This window comes from Tachyglossus aculeatus, chromosome 19, assembly GCF_015852505.1.
Source record: "Tachyglossus aculeatus isolate mTacAcu1 chromosome 19, mTacAcu1.pri, whole genome shotgun sequence".
NCBI classification, from domain to species: Eukaryota; Metazoa; Chordata; class Mammalia; order Monotremata; family Tachyglossidae; genus Tachyglossus; species Tachyglossus aculeatus.
In genome coordinates, this window is record NC_052084.1 from 18,283,710 (window position 1) to 18,305,853 (window position 22,144).

At 47.9% G+C, this 22,144-nt stretch overlaps 1 protein-coding gene across 3 annotated transcripts in view; it reads left to right on the forward strand.

The window, feature by feature from the left end:
* DAAM2 (dishevelled associated activator of morphogenesis 2) overlaps positions 1–22,144 on the forward strand; it is a 109,268-nt gene that overhangs the window by 38,529 nt on the left and 48,595 nt on the right. The window lies entirely within an intron of this gene.

Here is a 22,144-nt window from a genome sequence, read left to right on the forward strand (position 1 = left end):
CAGAGCTGCAGAGGCCAGGCCTCCCCAGAAGGATCCGGGGAAGCTGGGTGGAATTGGGGGCTCTGGCTGGGCGGCAGGGGGAAGGGAGAAGCCATCCTCGGACTGGAGAATGTGTTGTGCTGTGTGTTGTATATCAGTCTTTGTTCCTTTTGCTGTTTTAATAATAATAATAATAATAATAGTGGTATTTGTTAAGTGCTTCCTATATGCCAGGCACTGTACGAAGGGCTGAGGTGGATACAAGCAAATCAAGTTGGACATAGTCCCTGTCCCATGTGGGGCTCACAGACTCGATCCTCATTTTACAGATGAGGATACTGAGGCCCAGAGAAGTGAAATGACTTGCCCATGGTCCCACAGCAGACAAGTGGCAAAGACAGGATTAGAACCCCTGACCTTCCGTCTCCTAGACCCGCGCTCTATCCACTATGCCATGCAGTGTTTCATGGCTCCCAATATGCCCCTCTCCAGGGACAGCCAGGTCTAATTTCCTTCTGTATACACTTTCCCAGTGCTTAGTATAGTGCTCTGCACACAGAAGGTGCTTAATAAATAGTATTGCTACTATTAGTACCCCTCCCTGTTCCCCAGTCCTGCCCACTTGTTGCTAAGGCTGCTAATAGCATAGTTTAAACCACTTAGTGGAAGAGGTACTGAGATATTGAGGCAGTTTATTTGCCCATCTTGGAGGAGTTGGCCAGGTGAGAGAATCATAGTTCATAATGATGATAAGCCTTCCTGGAATTGCAGGCTTTTGTGGAAATCAAGAAGTCTTAGGAATCAGCAGTCACCTAAACTCTCTATGCGTGGCTCAGTGGAAAGAGCACGGGCTTTGGAGTCAGGGGTCATGGGTTCAAATCCCGGCTCTGCCAGTTGTCAACTGTGCGACTTTGGGCAAGTCACTTCACTTCTCTGTGCCTCAGTTACCTCATCTGTAAAATGGGGATTAAGACTGTGAGCCCCATGTGGGACAACCTGATCACCTTGTAAGCTCCCCAGTGCTTAGAACAGTGCTTTGCACATAGTCAGTGTTTCATAAATGGCATCATTACTATTATTATTATGCCTCAGTTTCCTCATCTGCAAAGTGGGGATAATAATGATAAGAATCATGGTGTTTACTAGGAGCTAAGCATTGCATTAAACACAGGGATAGACACAAGATATTCATATAGCACGTAGTCCCTGTCTCACATGGGGCTCACACTCTAAGTGATGACGATGACGGCATTTGTTAAGTGCTTACTATGTGCTAGACACTGTACTAAGCACTGGGGTGGATACAAGCAAAGTGAGTCCCCACCCCATGTGGGGCTCACAGTCTCAATCTCCATTTTAGAGATAAGGGAACTGAGGCGAAGTGAAGTGAGTTGCCCAAGATGTTGCAGAACAGAGACATTGTAGAGCCGGGATTTGCACCCATGACCTTCTGATTCCCAGGCCCAGGTTCTATCCACTACATCATGCTGCTTCTCATGGGAGAAGGAGAGGAGAGCAGGCATCAAATGCCCATTTTACAGATGAGGCAACTGAAATGTAGAGAAGTGAAGTGACTCGCCCAAGGTCACCCAGCAGACAAGTGGTCGAGCTAGCGTTAGAACCCAAATCTCCTGACTCCTAGTCCCGTGCTACTTCCACTAGGTCCAAATAGGGACGCTACAAGGCCAAAAGTAAGTTAAATCATGTGAAATAACTGTGAAAAATCATCTCTATGTGATCAAAATATTAATAATCATCATAACAATGCAAGTGTCCCCAGGTCTGACGGAACATGTGTTTTCACTCCATGATTTGGCTAGAACACTTTTAGGGAGTTAGGGAATATTTGTCTGACAGCATGAGCCCATTTGGATGGAGCGTACAGCAGCATCGATCAATCACTCAAAAAGTGGTATTCATTGAGCACTTACTGTGTGTAAATTACTGAACTCGGTGCTTGGGAGAGTCCACTAGAGTTGGTAGATCTGATTCCTTCCCTGGAGGAGCTTGCAGCCTTAAAAAGAAGACACAAGTCTTAAAAAGAGAATCAGCGAGGGCTAGTGGATGGAGCAAAGGCTTAGGAGTCGGAAGAACCTGGGCTCTCATTCGGGCTCTGTCACTGGCTTTCTGGGGGACCTTGGGCAAATCACTTCACTTCTCTGGGCCTCAGTTCCCTCATCTGGAAAATGGGGACTGTGAGCCCTGTGTGGGACAGGGACTCTGTCCATCCTGATTAACTTGTGTCTACCCCAGTGCTTAGAACAGTGCCTGGCACAGAGTAAGTGCTTAACAAATACCCCCCCAGAAACTCCAAAACAAACAAATAAACGAGAAACAAGTGCTCACAGGCATGTAACTCCAGGAATGGAGAAAAATGCAGGATGAGTTCTCCTTCATGGTCACCCCTCAACTGGCTTACAATCCAATATTTACCAGAAAAAGATTTTAAGCAGTCCACTGGTTCCTCGAGTGGTGTTGGCGGCCCAAGGAGTGCCACGGAAACATGCGACGTCCAATAGCTCGCTTTAAGTTTTAGCCTTAAAGCAGCAGAAACAAGCTTCTAAGGGTCTTTCTTCTTCTGCCGATGATCATATTGATGGTACTGTTCAGTGCTTAATGTGTGTCGAGCACTGTTTTGCTGGGGTAGATACAAGTTAATCAGGTCGGACACAAGGTCCCTGTCTCACACGTGGCTCACGGCCTAAGCAGGAGGGAGATCAGATATTGAATCCCCATTTGACATATGAGGAAACTGAGGCCCATCAAAGTGAAGTGACTTGCCAAAGGTCACCCAGCAAGCAAGCCGTAGAGGCGGAACTAGAACTCAGGTCCTCCAGCTCCCAAGCCCAGGCTCTTTCCATTAGGCCACACTGCTTCTGCCCAGACCTTCTTGAATTTCACCCAGTGTGATGGATGGCATGAGCTCTTCAGATTGTCTCTGAATCATCTTCCCTTTTTTATCGCCACACCTGTTGGCAAAACAGAAACCAAGGATAAAGTGGGATTTGAAAGACTAGAGCCACGGTGTAGAGGAGGAAACAGCTCTATCAACATGCACAGGGGCCCTTGGAAGCCCTTTTTGGTGTAAAACAAAAAGAAATCAGAGGGAGAAAAATGTCATGATCATACCTGAAAATTCCACCATGAAAATACCACTCTCTTCTCATAACCAAAGACTGTTGCTGCTCTTCACTGAAGAGGGAAAGGCAGAGAGGATGGAGTGCAGGGTGGAAGGTATCGATGGAGATTTGAGAAAAGGTACTGGACCACTTTCATCTGGGCCTCAGAGAGTTGATTCCCTACTCAAGATGTTTTGAGTTGTGACCAAGGGTGCTTCATCACACATCTAAATGTACACCATGTTTCAGCTTTAGAACATCTTTGGTTTCACCTTCAGCATACGGCTTCCTTTTCAGCAATAATATTAATAATAATAGTGGTATTTATTAAGCACATACTATGTGCCTGACTGGGGGACATACAAGACACCATCCCTGTGCCACATAGAGCTCAGTCTTAATCCCCATTTGACAGATGAGGGAACTGAGGCACAGAGAAGTGAAGGGACTTGCCCAGTGGCACAAGTGATAGAGCTGGGATTAGAACCCAGGTCCTCTGACTCACAGGACTGGGCTCTCCTTGGCCAGAAGAACTGTTCTGGGCTTCCCTAGAAAGGCTCCCCTTGACTAGCTCCTTGCAAAAGAGGGACATTCTAGGGCCAAAGCAGCGTTACCTAGTAGATAGAGCCTGGGCCTTGGAGTCAGAAGGACCTGTGTTCTAATCCTGACTGTGCCACATGCCTGCTGGGTGGCCCTGCAAAGTCACTTCACCTCTCTATGCCTTAGTTACCTCAGCTGTAAACTGGGGACTCAGAGGGTGAGTCCCATGTGGGACAGGGATTGTGTCCAGTCTGGTTTGTTGCTATCCACCCCAGCACTTAGAACAGTGCCTGGCACATAGTAAGTGCTTAACAAATGCCACAATTATGATTAGTAGTATTATCAATGGGGGCAAGGCTCAGATTCATGCCACAAGGAACGTGGGGGAAACATGCTTAATCCCTTCATTTTTTCTCCTCCGGGAGAGCTGGATCACCTTTTCCATTTCAGATGTCCGGTCGGTTATTCATGCCGGCAGGTAGCAACTGCGGAGTTGGAGCAAAACGGCTGTCTTGTCTGTCTTCATCGAATGACCTCACTGTGGCTTCGGCTGAGTCGGAGTTCTGGGAAGAGTAGGTTTACAAGGTTGTGAGTGTCGGGGGCGAGAGTGTTCATGCGTGCGTGCATGTGTGTGTGTGTGTGAGAATACCCTCTCCCACACCCTGCTTCCAGCCTGAAACGCTCTCCCTCCTCAAATTGGTCATTGACTGTCCTCTGCTTTAAAGCCTTATTGAAGGCACATCTCCTCTAGGAGGCCTTCCCTGACTAAGCCCCCCTTTCCTCTTTTCCCACTCCCTTCTACCTCACCTTGACTTGCTCTCTTTGTTCTTCCCCCCTCCCAGCCCCACAGCACTTAGGTCCATATCTGTAATTTATTTATATTAATGTCTGTCTTCCCCCGGCCTGAGACTGTAAGCTCATTGTGGGCAGGGAATGTGTCTCTTTATTATTACATCAAACTCTCCCAACGCTTAGTCCAGTGCTCTGCACACAGCAATCAATAAATACGATTGAAAGAATAAATAAATGAATGAACGAGTGCAGGTGCCTGGTCAATGCTGGTCAGTTGTGTTCTCGGGGTATGAAGATGTTGCAGGCATCTTCCATGGTCGGCATGTGGGCCGACTGGGATTCCTGGGATCTGAACTGCAGCCCCAGCTCAGAGATCTCCCAACAGTGTGGGACACAATGTCTCTCAGAGCCAGAAGCAGTCATCAACTTGGGGAGGAATTGGGCCTGTCCCTGGGATTGGGCGGGAGCCCGAGGGGCGGCAGAGATGGGATAGGAGATGTGGGCCTGGAAGGATTGTGATGGGAAGAAGTTAGGAAGTGAATGCGCCTTGCATCTTCCCTCCGTGGGCTCCTGACTTTTCAGGGTGACCCAGAGATTCTTGGAATCCATGTGAGAGACAAGCAGAAACCCCAGTAGGATAATAATAATAATGGTGTTTGTTAAGCGCTTACTATGTGCAAAGCACTGTTCTTGTCAAGAAACCATCTTCACAGGCACAGTGGGACCTGGGCCACGTCAGGCCCATCTCACACCCATGGGGCTTGAATAAATTAATCACTGGTATTAACTCTCAGATCTGTGCTCTATCCAACTCTCATTTCCCCACCCTATTCACCCTCCCTTCTGGATCACTTGGCTGTGTAGCAGCGTGGCCTAGTGAACAGAGCATGGACCTGAGTCAGAAGGACCTGAGTTCTAATCCCGGTTCCACCACATGTCTGCTGTGTGACCTTGGGCGAGTCACTTCACTTCTCTGGGCCTCAGTGACCTCATCTGTAAAAAATGAGGATTAAGAGTGTGAGCCCTATGTGGGACAGGGACTGTGTCCAACCTGATTAATTTGTATCTGCCCCAATCAATCAATCAATCAATCGTATTTATTGAGCGCTTACTGTGTGCAGAGCACTGTACTAAGCGCTTGGGAAGTACAAGTTGGCAACATATAGAGACAGTCCCTACCCAACATTGGGCTCACAGTCTAAAAGAAACGAGAGCCAGAGTTTAGAAGGTGCTTGGCACACAGTAAGTGCTTAACAAGTACCATAATTATTCTTATTATTATCAATCCCTTCAGCATTTTATTACTCACCCCACCCCAGCCCTAAAGCAATTAAGTACGTGTACCTTCCAAGCACTTAGTACAGTGCTCTGCACACAGGAAGCGCTCAATAAATACAATTGAATGAACGAATGAATACCCGCATACTCTGTCCCTTTACCTATCTCTAATTTATTGTAATGTATGTCTCCCTCACTAGATTGGGAGCCCCTCGAGGACATTCATCAGTTCTACCAACTTTATACTATTTTATTCTCCCAAACACATAGAGCAGTGCTCTGCACATAGTAAGTGCTCAAAATATTATCGATTGAAGGGAGCAGTTGAGGAGTTGAGATTCTGTATGAGTTTGCAGAATCAAAGTAATGGAGGAGTTCAAAGCCATCAGGTGTGGTGGGGCGAACCTGTTTTGACTGAACCCCAAAGGCCGAACACCCCTTTTTTAACCTCCCGAATCGAACTTGGGGGGATGACACCTGTCTCTTCGTCACCATTTTGATGGACTGCTTGGTGTTGGACGGTTGGGTCAGTAGCAGAGGGGGTTCACATGACAGGTAGACTCTTTTTGGGCAGGTAGTGTGTCCATTTGTTGTTATACTGTACTTTTCCAAGAGCTTAGTACAGTGCTCTGCACACAGTAAGCTACTCAATAAATGTTTGACTGACTTTTCCCGTGGTCGCGATGTATTGCCCTGAGTGAGAGATGCTGTCCGGCTTCATCTCCCCATGAGGGGCATTATGCACCATGAAGGGGCTGGCTGGATTTGAGTTGTGGCTAGTGGTCATGGAACAGACAATCTCCCTAGGTCCATCTCAACAGCTGAGCCTGCCTGGCTGCTGGTCTTCCTCACAGCATGGCCAGAGGACAAGGGTTCTAATCCCATCTCAGCCACTCGTCTACTGTGTGACTTTGGGCAAGTCACTTCACTTCTCTGTGCCTCAGTTACCTCATCTGTAAATTGGGGATTAAGACTGTGAGCCCGTTGTTGGGTAGGGACTTCTATATGTTGCCGACTTGTACTTCCCAAGTGCTTAGTACAGTGCCCTGCACACAGTAAGTGCTCAATAAATATGATTGAATGAATGAATGTGAGACAGGGATTGTGTCCAACCTGTCTACCTTATATGTACCCCAGCGCTTATAAGAGTGCTTGGTGCATAGTAAGTGCTTAGCAAATACCATTATTGTTATTATGATTATTATGATTATTATTATTACCTCTTACTGTAGACCCAGGTTGATGTGAGCAATCCATCGTGGCATTCATTACCAGGTGGGAGAATTGGGCTGAAATGATCCAGAAAATGGGAATTCAATACTTGCTCTCCTTCCCTGTTAGACCATGGGCCCCGTGATGGGTAGGGATTGTGCCCCATCTGCCAGAGGAGAAAAACAAGAGAGCCCCTCACCACCCCCGCCAACCGCCCATCCCCCAGCCTGGTACTCAGGCTCAAGCAGGAGCCCTAGTTGCCTGTGACAGTTCTGTGTTTGCTTCCCAAAGTGTCCCTGCTGCCAATAATCCCAGCTGACTCTGGAGAGGTTTCCAGGTTCATCTGCAAGGCCAAGGGATGGGCCTGCTGAAAGGATTTTGTTTCTTCTTCCCCTTGTTCTCCTCCCCATCCTTCTCCTCCTCCTTCTCCTCCTCCTCTCTTCTACTTCTTCCACCTCTTTCTCCTCCTCCTCTTCCCACCTCTTCTTCCATCTCCTCTTCCTCCTCTTTCTCCTCCTTCTCCTCCTCCTCTCTTCCTCCACCTCTTCATCCTTCTCCTCTTTTTCTCCTCCACTCTTCCTCTTCCTCCTCCCCTCTTCTCCTCCTTCCTTTCCTCCTCTCTTCTCCTTCTCCTCCTTTCTTCCTCCTCCTCATCCTCCTTCTCCTCTGTTCCTCCTCCTCTTCTTCTCTTCCTCCTCCTCCACCTTCTCCTATCTTTTCCTCCTCCTCCTCTTCTCTTCCCCCGCCTCTCCCTCTTCTTTCTCCTCCCCCTCATTCCTCTCCTTTTCCTCCCCTTCCTCCCTGTCCTCCTCCTCCTCTTCAAGTCCCCCCACCCCATCTCCCCTCAACCATTCCTCTCCACTGCAACCCAGAGGACAGAAAATGAAAGATGTTGGGGAAGGAAGGCAAGAAGGAAGAATAAATGGAGGCAGGAAGGGAGAGAGAAAAGAGCCAGGGAGAAAGTAAAGGAGGAAAGTTGAGAAGATGGCTAAGTGGTAAGAGGGGGAAAGGAGGAGCAGATTCATGACTGGGGCTCCAATTCCAAACTGAGGGGAAGTAGGATAGTTAATAAAGGAGTTGATCTGGGGCCGGTGGGAAGGAGGTCATCTTCAAAAGCTGGATCTGGTTTCTAGACTGTGAGTCCGTTGTTGGGTAGGGACCGTCTCTATATGTTGCCAACTTGTACTTCCCAAGCGCTTAGTACAGTGCTCTGCACACAGTAAGCGCTCAATAAATATGATTGAATGAATGAATCTGGTTCTGGAAACTCTAATTCCAACCAGATGCCAGCAGGATCACGCTCTCTCAGCCATGACCTCCCTGAATCTCAGTGCTCCATCTACTTCTAATGTTCAACACCCCAAGTCTTCTCAACCTAAGAGCCATCTCTGGTAGTAGTAATAGTAATAATAATATTTATTAAGCGTTTACTGGGTGCAGAGCAATCAATCATATTTATTGAAAACTTACTATATGCCGAGCACTGTACTAAGCACTTGGGAGAGTACAACAGAATTTGCAGACGCATTCCCTGCCCATAACAAGTTTGTGATCTAAAGGGGAAGACAAACACTAACATGAATAATGAATGAATATATAATTTAAAGATATGTACATAAGTTCTGTGGGTTGGGGGTGGGGAGAATATCAAGTGCCCAAAGGTCACAGATGAAGGTGTGTAGTTGACGCAGAAGGGAGAGCCAACCGGGGAAAAGAGGGTTTAATCAGGGAAGGCCTCTTGGAGGGGATGTGAGCATTGGGAGAGAATCCACAGGTGAAAATTAGCCGAGGTCTTTGGCTCTTGGAGAGCTCCTGGTCTAAGAGTATAAGTGGAGGGAAAGCACTTAGTTATTTCGGAGTCCCCATCCTCAGCCCGCATGCGTAAGTAGAAATTCCATTGTAGATTCCATGGTTTATTCTGGGACCCTAATGGCAAATATTTTTCTGTCTGTCTCCCCAGTCAGAGATTATGATGCTGATAGTGAATTTTACTCAAGGGCAGGGCTCAGATCTACTAATTCTAGGGTCCTTACTCAAGTTTTTAGTACAGTGCTCTGCACAGAGTACACTGTCAGCTCCTTGAGGACAAGGATTGCATCTACTAAGCGCTGGGGAGGATACAGGGTGATCAGGTTGTCCCTCGTGGGGCTCACAGTCTTAATCCCCATGTTACAGATGAGGTAAATGAGGCACAGAGAAGTTAAGTAAATTAAGAAGTTAAGTGTTTAGTACAGTGCTCTGCACAGAGTACACTGTCAGCTCCTTGAGGGCAAGGATTGCATCTACCAACTCTGGAGTACTCACTCAAGTGTTTAGTACAGTGCTCTGCACAGAATACACTGTCCTTAGGGTCAGGGATCGCGTTTACTAATTCTAGTGTGCTCTCTCTAGCGCTTAGTCCAGTGCTCAGCACACAATAGATTTTCAGCTCCTTGAGGGTTGGAATCACATCTACTAACTCTAGTGTCCTCTCCCAAGCTTTTGGTACAGTGCTTTGCACAAACTAGGTGCTCAGTAGCTACAGATTGACAGATTGGTGAGCAGGTTGCTTGCTGAGGAATCCTGATGGGAATCATGACTAGCAACGCTGTTATGTTGTACTATTCTGAGTGCTTAGTACAGTGCTCTGCACACAGTAAGCACTCAGTAAATACAATTGATTGACTGATCCAGAACGGGGACCCAACAGTTGCTGATTCAGCCGTTTCCCTCCTTGTTCATCAATTTCTAGGGATCTTTTCGTTATGGGCAGGGGACGTGTCTGCTAATTCTCCTGTATTGTGCTCTTCCAAGTGTTTACTACAGTGCTCTGCCATAGTAAGTGCTCAATAAATACCACTGATTGACTGACTGGTAGAGCAGAACATGATAGATCAGGAGCATGTGCTTGGGACCAAGGCAAGGTCAAGGCAAAGTCAAAGAGAGTATTCCCTGGTGTCCAGGGGGAGATCTACCTCCCATATAGCGGGGCAAAAGGAATCCCAGAATCTCCCTGCTGTTAGGGACCTCAAGAGATCACATCCAACCCCCTTTCTCCATGCAGGACTTCTCCAAACCATCCAAAGGGGACTCCGTGTTGCTCACACCACTTGACATTGAGGAATTCCTTCCTCAATCTGGCCCCCATCAAAGGCCTGATAATAATGATGATTAATAATGATAACTGTGGTATGTGTTATGCGCTTACAGTGCCAAGCGCTGTTCTAAGTGCTGGGATAGAGACAAGTTCATCAGGTTGGGCACAGTCCCTGTACCACATGGGTCTCACACTCTTAATCCCCATTTTTCACTGATAACGGAGGCCCAGAGAAGTGAAGTGACTCACCCAAGGTCATACAGTAAACATGTGGCAGAGTCAGGATAAGAACCCAGGTGCTTCTGGCTCCCGCTGCTTGAGGTGGCAGCAGATGGCCCCCAGAACTCTCCCCGGGTCCCGCAGTCTCCACCCGTCCCCTCCGCCTGCTCTCTGGAATGTGCCATGGCTCCAGTGTTTATGGTCAGCAAGGCCCTCCGAGTGTAAACAGGACGTTTTCCTGTGTGAATGTCGGCCTCCGGAAATGGCTGGGAATATCCTGCGTGCTGGGGTCACTGGGGGGAGGCAAGCCAGGGGCCTGGGGAGCGGGAGGGATCGTCCCGACAGGGACGCCATGTGCGATTCCCAGGATCCACAGTGTCTCCAGCCCGGGCCCAAAGCCAAGCAAGCGTCAGGTTCCGTGTGAGTGTGGATGGAGAGAAGGACACGTTCATTTCAGGAGACAGGATGGAGCCACGGCCCGTGGCTTACAGGGTGGGAGATGTGGCCTAGTGGAAAGAGCCCGGGCTTGGGATTCAGAAGGACCTGGGTTCTGATCCCAGCTCCGCCGCTTGTCTGCTGTGTGACCGTGGGTGAGTCACTTCCTTATGTCTCAGTTACCTCATTTGTAAAATGGGGATTACGACGGTGAGCCCCAGGGGGTACAGAGCTCTGCACACAGTAAGCGCTCAATAAATATGCTCAATAAATAAATTGAGCGCTCAATAACAATAAATAAATAAATGAATACGGGGAAGCAGTGTGGCTCAGTGGAAAGAGTCCGGGCTTGGGAGTCAGAGGTCATGGGTTCTAATCCCGGCTCTGCCACTTGTCAGCTGTGTGACTTTGGGCAAGTCACTTAACTTCTCTGGGCCTCAGTTACCTCATCTGTAACACGGGGATTAAGACTGTGAGCCCACATGGGACAACCTGATCATCTTGTATCCTCCCCAGTGCTTAGAACAGTGCCTTGCACATAGTAAGCGCTTAACAAATGCCATCATTATTATTATCATTATTATTGAATAAATGGGAGACAGGGATGGTATCTATCCTGATTTGCTTTTACCTAATGCAATGCTTAGAACAGTGTTTGACACATAGTAAGTGCTTAACAAATGCCAGCATTATTATTATTCTTATTATTCTTATTCTTATTCTTATTATTATTATTATTATACCCCAGCACTTAGTATGGTTCCTGGTACATTGTAAGCACTTAACAAATACCATTAAAAATGAAAAACAGTCTGTCAGCTTGGGAATACGGGCAGAGACAGCCTGGCTCCGACAGAGGCCTGATCTCTGAACATCTAAACAAAGGTCTGAGACTCTCTGAGCCACCCTTGTCAGTGAGTCAGTCAGTCAATGGTATTTATTGAGCGCTTACTGTCTGCAGAGCACTGTACTAAGTGCTTGGGAGAGGACAATATAACAATAAACAGATACATGCTGTTTATTCTGTTTATAAACAGACAGGCTCTTCTCAGGGTCTCTGGGGCATTTGGAAGCTGGGACTTGAGATTGAGGTTAGATGTGAGGATATTGTTGTTGGCAGTGTGGGTGACTGCAGACAGTGGTTGGGTATCGGTTAATAATAATAATAATAATAATGATAATAACAAAAGTGGCATTAGTTAAGTGCTTGCTATGTGCCAAACGTTGTTCAAAGCCTGAGGTAGATACAAGCTAATAGGGTTGGACACAGTCCCTGTCTCACATGGGGCTCACAGTCTTAATCCCCTTTTTACAGATGAGGCAACTGAGGCCCAGAGTAGTAAAATCAATCAATCAATCGTATTTATTGAGCACTTACTGTGTGCAGAGCACTGTACTAAGCACTTGGGAAGTCCAAGTTGGCAACATATAGAGACCGTCCCTACCCAACAGTGGGCTCACAGTCTAGAAGGGGGAGACAGAGAACAAAACCAAACATATTAACAAAATAAAATAAATAGAATAGATATGTACAAGTAAAATAAATAGAGTAATAAATATGTACAAACATATATACAGTGAAGAAATATGATGTTGCTCCCCTTTTTCTAGATTTACCCTAGGCAATCTCTATAAAAACAGGCTCCATGCAGCTGCAACTCATTCTCTGTATTGGGGAAGGGGATGCACATTAAAAGGAGTTGATACTGTGTACCATTATTGTTCCCTTTTATTACGTATTCGTGTGTGACTTGCCCAAGGTCACCCAGCAGACATGAGGTGGAGCTGGGATTTGAACCCAGGTCCTTCTGACTCCTAGGCCCGTGCTTGACTCACTAGGCCTGTTACTGGAGAGCTTGAAGAGTAGAAGGCCTACGGCTTCCCTTCTGTCTGGGCCCAGGGAGGGGTCATCCTTTCCAAGAAACAGGGGGATGGACACAATGACCGCCAGAATAAGAATAAGAATAAGAATGATGGCATTTATTAAGCGCTTACTATGTGCAAAGCACTGTTCTAAGTGCTGGGGAAGTTACAAGGTGATCAGGTTGTCCCACGGGGGGCTCGCAGTCTTAATCCCCATTTTACAGATGAGGGAACTGAGGCACAGGGAAGTTAAGTGACTTGCCCAAAGTCACACAGATGACAAGTGGTGGAGCTGGGATTTGAACCCCTGACCTCTGACTCCAAAGCCCGGGCTCTTTCCACTGAGCCATGCTCTTCCCTCTCTGGACCTTTTTAGACTGTGAGCCCACTGTTGGGTAGGGACTGTCTCTATTTGTTGCCAATTTGTACTTCCCAAGCGCTTAGTACAGTGCTCTGCACATAGTAAGCGCTCAATAAATACGATTGATTGATTGATTGATTGGACCTGAGCTCCCGCCCACCGAACTGAACTAGGCGGAAGGAAAGGTGGGAAAGGAGGAAGACCATCCCCACTGCTTCTCACCGGCTCTCCCGGCCCATCCTGCTCCCGCTCCAGCTCCTCCACCAGGGCCACGGCCTCCTCCCTGCTCTTGGGGCTCTGGATCTGCACCCAGGCCTGGGTGTCGGCGGGCAAGGCGGCGAGGAAGTGGTCCAGCACCAGCAGGTCGAGGATCTGCTCCTTGGTGCGGTGGTCCGGCCTCAGCCACAGATGGCACAGCTCCCGCAGACACCCCAGGGCCTCGCGGGAGCCGGACGCCTCCTGGTACCGGAACCGTCAGAAGTGCTGGGCGCGGGTCTCGGGCCCAGGGTTGCCCCGGGTGGCATCACCGTCGATCCTGCAGCTTCTGCCATCTCTGAACTGGAAGCCGTGGAAACAGCGTAGGCCTGAGAGTTAGATGACCTGAGCTCTCATCCTGCCTCCGCCACTTGCCGCTCGGGGCCGGGGGACGGACACACCGAGCACCACCCCGAACCCGGGACCCTCCAATGGCCGAAACTCCACTGTCTTAGTATCTGTCAATACTGGACGGAGATTTGATCAGTTTGGGCTCTTCGGAGTCATATGTTAGGACTCCCATCATGATCTATTGGAAAGATCACTCATCTGGGAGTCAGAGGAACTAAATTCTAATCGTAGCCATTTGACTACCTCGTGACCCTGGGCAAGTCACTTAATTTCTCTAGGCCTCAATTCCTCCTCTGTAAAATGGAGGTTCCAAACCTGTTTTCCTTCCCCCGTTAGACTGCGAGTCCCATGTGGAACTGGGACTGTGTCTGATCTGATTATTTTGACTCTGGCACTTAGTACAGTGCTCCGAGGCAGTGTGGGCTATTTGATAGAGCACTAGCCTGGGAGTCAGAAGGGTTCAAATCCCGGCTCTGCCTCTTGCCTGCTCTGTGAACTTGGCCAAGTCACTTCACTTCTCTGGGCCTCAGTTACCTCATCTGTAAAATGAGGATTAAAACTATGAGCCCCATGTGGGACATGGACTGTGTCCACTCTGATTAGCTTGTATCTACGCCAGAGCTTAGTACAGTGCCTGGCACGAAGTAAGCGCTAACAAATACCATTATTATTATTGTTATTATAGTGAGCGCTGAATAAATACCCCAGTGACTGTCACGAGTGTCACAGTTTGTGGTCTAGTTGGTCTCCTGAGTCCGTGCGATCTCACGGTCAGGACAGAGAGAGGTTGTGCTGAGCACAGCACTGCCTTAGGTCATTTTCAAGAGGTTTAGTCTTTGGTCAAGAATTCCAGGCAGGTCTACGTGAGGCCCAATTCCCACGGAATGACAGAGGAGGGGGCTTTTGGCCCCAGCCAACTCCCTGGACCAAGGAGAGGGCTCCTGGGCCTAGCCAGCTTCCCTGACATCTGTGGGGAGGGGGCTGGGGGGCAATAATAATAATTATTATTATTATTACAATGATGGTATTTGTTAAGCACTTACTACATGCCAGGCATTGTACTAAGCTCTGAGGTAGACGCAGGCTAATCAGAGTGTCCCACACGGGGCTCATACTTTTAATCCCCTTTTTACAGATGAGAGAACTGAGGCACACAGAAGTAAAGTGACTTGCCCAAGGTCACCCAAGACAAGTGGCGGAGCCAGGATTAAAACACAGGTCCTTTCGACTCCCAGGACCACGCTAGATCCACTAGGCCATGATGCTTCCCAGCTGGCGATGTCAGCTGGATAATAATTCAGGAGCAACCCAAGCTTGGACATCTGGTCCAGGGAAGAGATGGACGAGACGTAGTTATCAAGGACATTTTTCATTGACCCGTTTTTTCCATACGTAGCCTGGGGCTATGGGTTGATTAATTCAGAGGGCCCACAGGCAGACAGGGACTGCAAGAGTTAGAAAGGCTGACTGCCTCCCAGATTAGAACAGTGTTCTGCACATAGTAAGCACTTAATAAATGCCATTATTATTATTATTATTATTATTATCATTATTATTATTATTATTATTATCTGGGCTTTTTTCACTAGGCCACTTTCACTCTCCAGGGACAGCATGGCCTAGTGGGAAGAGCTTGGGTTTGGGACTTGGGCTCTAAATCCGGCTCTGCCAAATGCTTGCTGGGCAACTCTGGGCAAGTCACTTAACTTCTCTGTGCCTCAGTTCTTTTGTTCTTCCCCCTGCTTAGACTGTGAGCCCCATGCAGGACAGGGACTGTGTTCAACCTAATTCACTTGTACCTACCCCAACGCTTTGAAAAATGTTTGACACCTTGTAAGCACTTGACAAATACCATTAAAAAAAAAAATCCCAGGGTCACAGTCAGGAAGTCTACATTACTGGGCCCCATTGTGAACCCTCAGCAGCTCTCCTGCTCACGACCCTTCCAGCCATTCATGGGGGTTTTGCTCCCTAATTGGATAAAAATAATAAATAATAACAATTGTGGTATTTTTTAAATGCTTACTATGTGTCAAGCACTCTTCTAATTGCTGGGGTAGATATGAGATAAACAGGTTGGACACAGTCCCTGTCTCATATGGGGCTCACAGTCTTAATCCCCATTTTACAGATGAGGGAAGTGAGGCAGGTAGAAGTGAAGTGGCTTGCCCGTGGTCATAGAGCAGACAAGGTGGTGGAGCCAGGATTAGAACCCAGGTCCTTCTGACTCCCAGGCTTTATCCACTCAGCCTTGCTGCTTCTTCCTGTTGACTGGGAAACACAAGTCTAGACTGTGAGCCCATTGTTGGGCAGGGACCATGTCTATATATTGCCAACTTGTACTTCCCAAGTGCTTAGTACAGTGCCCTACACACAGTAAGCGCTCAATAAATATGATTGAATGAATGAATGAAGTCAGAGATCTTAGGGTGGCGAAAGAGCTCATTAGTCTGCGGAATTTACTGAGCATTTATCATGTGCCGAGCACTGTGTTAAGCACTTGGGGGAGTACAGAGCAGTTGAGTCAGTAGAAACAATCCCTGCCCTTTAGAAGCTTACCGTCTAGTGATGGCTTTACAATCTTGTAACTGGAATTCCTGGAATTAGATGATGTAGCCGCGGAGAGTAGATTTTCCCAGGGGAATTCTGCCTTGAGCTGATTTGGAATCCGTCCCAAGCCAGGGTGCTGGGGGTGGGCGTCTTCTCCAGTGTCCAGGGGCTGGGCCTCTCTGATCTCACCTAAACTCGCCCTCCTACGGCTGGAAATCTGATCATTTTGGTTCAGGTTCAGACAGGGTTCTCTGCTTCCACCATAAAGGATAATTATTTCATTTTTCATGGCTCAGTTGTCACCTGCAAAATAAAACATTTACCTTGCCTGAATGACTTATTACACAAATAAATGCTAGGCGTTGGATCTTCAAACTGCCTGCTCTCCCTCCGATGGACTTCAACTCTTTTAACTCCCTGGTGGATGGTACAGTATAGATACCCTCCTTCCCCCCTTCCCCACCACCTTAGACTGAGAGCCCCATGCGGGACAGGGAGTGGGTCTTGTCTGCATAAATTATTTCTAACCCAGAGTTTAGTGCAGAGCTCATAGTAAGTGCTTAACAAATACCACAATTCTTCTTCTTCTTCTTTTTCTTCTTCTTCTTCTTCTTCTTCTTCTTCTTCTTCTTCTTCTTCTTCTTCTTCTTCTTCTCCTTCTTCTCCTTCTTCTCCTTCTTCTCCTTCTTCTTCTTCTTCTTCTTCTTCCTTCTTCTTCTTCTTCTTCTCCTTCTCTCTAAAGCAAAAAGGATAGTCATCTTGATACTTTCTATCACTCAGAAGGCCGGCTCCGTAACTCACAAGCAGGATGACCTCAGGCAAGTCACTTAACCGCCCCGTGCTTCAGTTTCCCTTTCTTGAAAATGGGCAGTGAGCCCCATGTGGGACGGTGACTGATTCTGATTAATAATATTGCATTTACCCCAGTGCTTGGCACAGAGTAAGCGCTTAACAAATACTGCTACAACTAAACCAGATCATAATAAGTCCCTAGGGCTCAGGCATGGAGTGAAGCAGTGTGGCCTAGAGGAAAGAGCATGGGCCTGGGTGTAAGAAGGACCTGGACTCTAATTTCACCTCAGCCACTTGTCCACTATGTGACCTTAGGCAAGTAGCTTCACTTCTCTCAGTTACCTCATCTAGAAAATGGGGATTAAGACTGTGAGCCCCATGTGGGACAGGAACTATGTCCGAACCAATCTGTTTGTATACACTCTAGCGCTTAGTACAGTGCCTGGCACATAAGAAGCGCTTAACGAATACCACCACAGTAAATGAGACATTGTTCTGGTCCCACGGGGATGTGAAATATTCAGGCTCCGGGGATGACCAGGTGGGTCCCTAATGGTAAATGCTCTTTGGGACTTATGGACGTGATCTTGGTGGTCCCTGAATGACCTCTGAACTATGACACTCCCATGGGGCAATTCTTTGGCCACGGCGGGGGAACGGGAGACCCTAATCTAGAATCCATACTGTGAGCTCACTGTGGGCCAGGAATGTGTGTTTATTGTTGTATCGTACTCTCCCAAGAGCTTAGTCCAGTGCTCTGCACACAGTAAGCACTCAACAAATACGATTGATTGAATGAATGAGTAATCTGTCTGCCCCGTGTCTGCAGTGAGACAGTCAGATAAACAACCCCAGGTTGTTGATATGGGTGCCTCTTCCAAGCGATAAACACACCTGCCTCTGTTTCTACATCTTCTAGCATCCAGGGCTTTCCCCAGAAGGGAGAATCCTGGGGAAGGGGCCAGGCACAGTACAAAAGTTGGGGAGATTCAAGCATGGAATGGGAAATTCTTTTTTTTTTTCAATGATATTCATCAAGCATTCACTATATGCCAAATGCTGTCCCGCACAGGACTCACAGTCATAATCCCCATTTTACAGATGAGGTAACTGAGGCCCAGAGAAGTGCCATGACTTCCCTGGGGTCACACAGCAGAAAAGGGGCAGAGTCGGGGTTAGAACCGGGTGCTCTGACTCCTAGGCCAGTGTTCTTTCCACTAGGCCATGCTGCTTGTTTAGTTTTCACCCAAGAAGCTTTGGGATCATTTCTTATAAATGCTGTCTGAGGCAGGCTGGAGACAGCCAGGACTGGGTTCGTGCTGAGCTGGATGGTTTATGATTGGAGCAGATTTCCAAATTCCCTGTGCCCTGGTGGACTCGGAAAAAATCATCTCCAAGTGCTCGGAGCATCCCCTGGAGGCTTCCGAGAGACTGTAAGCTCACTGTGGGCATGGAATGTGTCTGTTTATTGTTATATTGTATTCTCCCAAGTGCTTAGTACAGTGCTGTGCACACAGTAAGAGCTCAACAAATATGATTGAATGAATGAATGAGGAGGGAGGATGGAAGGCTGAAGGTGCTGGAAGAGAGAAGGAGCCTGGACTCTCAAAGGCTCAGCCTCTATAATAATAATAATAATAATAATGGCATTTATTAAGCGCTTACTATGTGCAAAGCACTGTTCTAAGCGCTAGGATGGTTACAGGGTGATCAGGTTGTCTCACGGGGGGGTGGGGGGGATCACAGTCTTAATCCCCATTTTTACAGATGAGGTAACTGAGGCCCAGAGAAGTGAAATGACTTGCCCAAAGTCACACAGCTGACAGTTGGCAGAGCTGGGATTTGAACCCATGACCTCTGACTCCCAAGCCTGTGCCCTTTCCACTGAGCCACGCTGCTTCTCTATGCCATCAGGCTGCAGGGGGAAGCAAGGCCTAGTGGAAAGAGCACGGATCTGGGAATCAGGAGGACCTGGGTTCTAATCTGCCTCCTGTCTGCTTTATGACCTAAAGCAAGTCACTTCACTTCTTTGTGCCTCAGTGCCCTCATCTGTAAAATAGGGATTAAGATTGTGAGCCCATGTGGGTCAGGGGCTGTGTCCAACCTGACTAGCTTGCATCTACTCCAGTACTTAATACAGTGCCTGGCACCTAATGAGGGCTTAACGGACTCCTTAAAAAAAGAAAAAAAGGAGGAAGCTGCCAACCGGACATTCAGGAAATGTTGTCCTGGATCTGGTAAAGAAAGAGGATCTGGACCAGGGGAGGACAGCAGTGTGGCCTAGTAGCAAGACCCCAGGTTGGGGAGTCAGAAGGCCTGGGTTCTCCTCCTCGCTCCTCTTCCTGCCTGCTGTATAATAATAATAATAACAATAATAATAATAATGATAGTATTTGTTAAACGCTTACTATGTGCTGAGCACTGTTCTAACAGCTGGGATAGATACAAGGTGATCAGGTTGTCCCCCGTGGGGCTCACAGTCTTTATCCCCATTTTACAGACAAGGGAACTGAGGCCCAGTGAAGTGACCTGCCCAAGGTCACACAGCTGACAAGGGGCAGAGCCGGGATCAGAACCCATGACCTCTGATTCCCAAGGGATCAGAACCCATGACCTCTGACTCCCAAGGGATCAGAACCCATGACCTCTGACTCCCAAGCCCGAGGTTTTTGAGCCACGCTGGCACTTTGCTTTTCTATGCCTCAGTTTCCTCATCTGGAAAATGGAGATTCAACACCCTTTCTCCCTCATTCTGAGACCGTGAGTGCCATTTGGGGTCGGGACTGGGTCCAACCTGATGATTCTGAATCAGCTCCACCACCTCCACTACCCCCGGCCCTGCCATCCCTGACAACTACCCTTCTAGACTGTGAGCCCCCTTCTAGACTGTGAGCCAGCTGTTGGGTAGGGACCATCTCTATATGTTGCCAACGTGTACTTCCCAAGCGCTTAGGACAGTGCTCTGCACACAGTAAGCGCTCAATAAATACGATTGATTGAATGAATGAGTGAATGAATGAACTATGCCTGTGTCATTCAGGGTGTAAGAGGGCAACCGTTAGCTCAACCGGGAGCTTGGCATGATCTCCACGTTGAATGACATTGGGGCCCGAGCTGGAAAGGGGTATTTTCACTGAAGGAAGGAGTCCCCCATGAATTCCGGAGCGGAGACAATCTGATCAGTTCACTGGCCCGTAGTTACACTAACCAGACTCCAGCCTTCCTCCACCCGCCACTGCAGACCGGCAGAGAGACACGACTGCCCACAACTATGATCTCGTCTCCTTCTAGCGCTGGAGGCGGGGTTGGGGTGACGAGGTCCAGCCAAGGAAGCACCAAAATGCTCATTTTTCCCATGCCAGTCCCCTCGATGGCTCCTTCTCAGATCAGCCATTGCTCATCATTTCCACCCAACCATCAGCCCACAAAAATCCTACTCAACTGCAGAATGAGTCTTTGGCCCCCTCCACCCCCATCCCTCCCAGGTTCCCAATGTCCTCCCGTTGTTTCCCATCAGAGGAGACATGTGTCGGCCCTCCCTGGGATTCGGAGCGCGTCAGTCAGCCCTCGAGATGGAGCTTTGAACCAGGTGTGAGCTATCTTCCCCCATAGCGGATTTCTCCAATAAATAACTTGCTTTTTCATACGATTTAAACTCTGTTCAAAATGCTCTCTGCTGCCGCTGCTTCTGCTGCCTCCGAGAAGATTTCCTCTCTCCTTTGGAATGCTGTCTGTCTCTCTCTCTCTCTTAATGGTATTTGTTAAGCGCTTAGTATGTGCCAATCACTGTACTAAGACCTTGGGTATAGACAAGATAATCAGGTTGGACACAGTCCCTGTCCCATGTGAGGCTTACGGTCTTAATCCTCATCAGTAAAATGGGAATTAAGACTGTGAGCCCCACATGGGACAACCTGATGACCTTGTATGTATCCCAGTGCTCAGAATGGTGCTTGGCACATATGAAGCGCTTAACAAATACCATTATTATTATTATTTTTATCTGCATTTTACAGATGAGGAAAATGAGGCATAGAGAATGAAGGTGACTTGCCCAAGGTCACACAGCAGACAAGGGGTGGAGCTGGGATCAGAACCTTTGACCTTCTGACTCCAAGGACCGTGCTGCTTCACTGAGTCACACGCAAGCATGCGTGTGCACACACACATTCACATATCAAACCTATGGACTTACACTCCTGCAAACCAAGATACTACTATGTATACATAAATACATAGATACAAGCCCTTAAGACAAATAATCTGGGCGAAGCAGCCTGGCCTACTGGAGAGAGCACATGCCCGGGAGTCAGAAAGACCAGGGTTCTAATCCCAGATCTGCCGATTGCTTGCTGTGTGACCCTGGGCAAGTTGCTAACTTCTCTGAGCCTCAGTGGCCTCATCTGCAAAATGGGGATACCACTTCTCCCTCCGGTTTAGACTGTAAATCCCATGTGGGACAGGTGCTCTATGCGGCCTAATCAACTTGTACTTACCCCAGGGCTTAGAGCAATGTTTGACACATAGTAAGCACTTAAGAAATAACATAAAAAAACCATGTAAGCGCAGATCTCATTGTAGGCCGGGAATGTGTCCATTCATTATTGTAGTGCTTGCTACAATAGTGCTTGCGGCACAGTAAGCATTCAATAAATACTACTGAATGAATAAAGATCTATCTATATATACATGCCCCTATTCTTGTGAGTTCAAAGATAATTCTACTGAGGAGGATTTTCTTAGCTAATGCTGTAATAATAATAATAATAGCAATTATTAAGCGCTTACTATGTGCAAAGCACTGTTCTAAGCACTGGGGAGATTACACGGTGATCAGGTTGTCCCACGGGGGGCTCACAGTCTTAATCCCCATTTTACAGATGAGGTAACTGAGGCCCAGAGAAGTTAAGTGACTTGCCCAAAGTCACACAGCTGGCAATTGGCAGAGCCTGGACTTACCCGTGACCTCTGACTCCAAAGCCCGTGCTCTTTCCACTGAGCCACGCTGCTTCTCTGAAGTAATGGCAGATAATAAGACTGACAGCCAATTGGCATTTCCTTCCACTTGGTGGGAATGGGAAAAGGGTCTTGGCGCGCAATTGAACTTAGTACCTGTGGGGGAGAACTCCATTAAGTTCTCCAGTGGGGGAGAACCCCATTTCGGAGAGAAAGACATTTTGCTGCCATCTTCCTTTTGAATTCCTTCCTTTTGAATTCAGCCTGTTTGTTCTGAGTTTTTCTCCCACTCTCTGCCCTGAGAGAGTCCCCCTCCTTGGCTAACTGCTGGGAGTCAGGCAGGTCCGTCTGTTGCCGTTGTCTCCC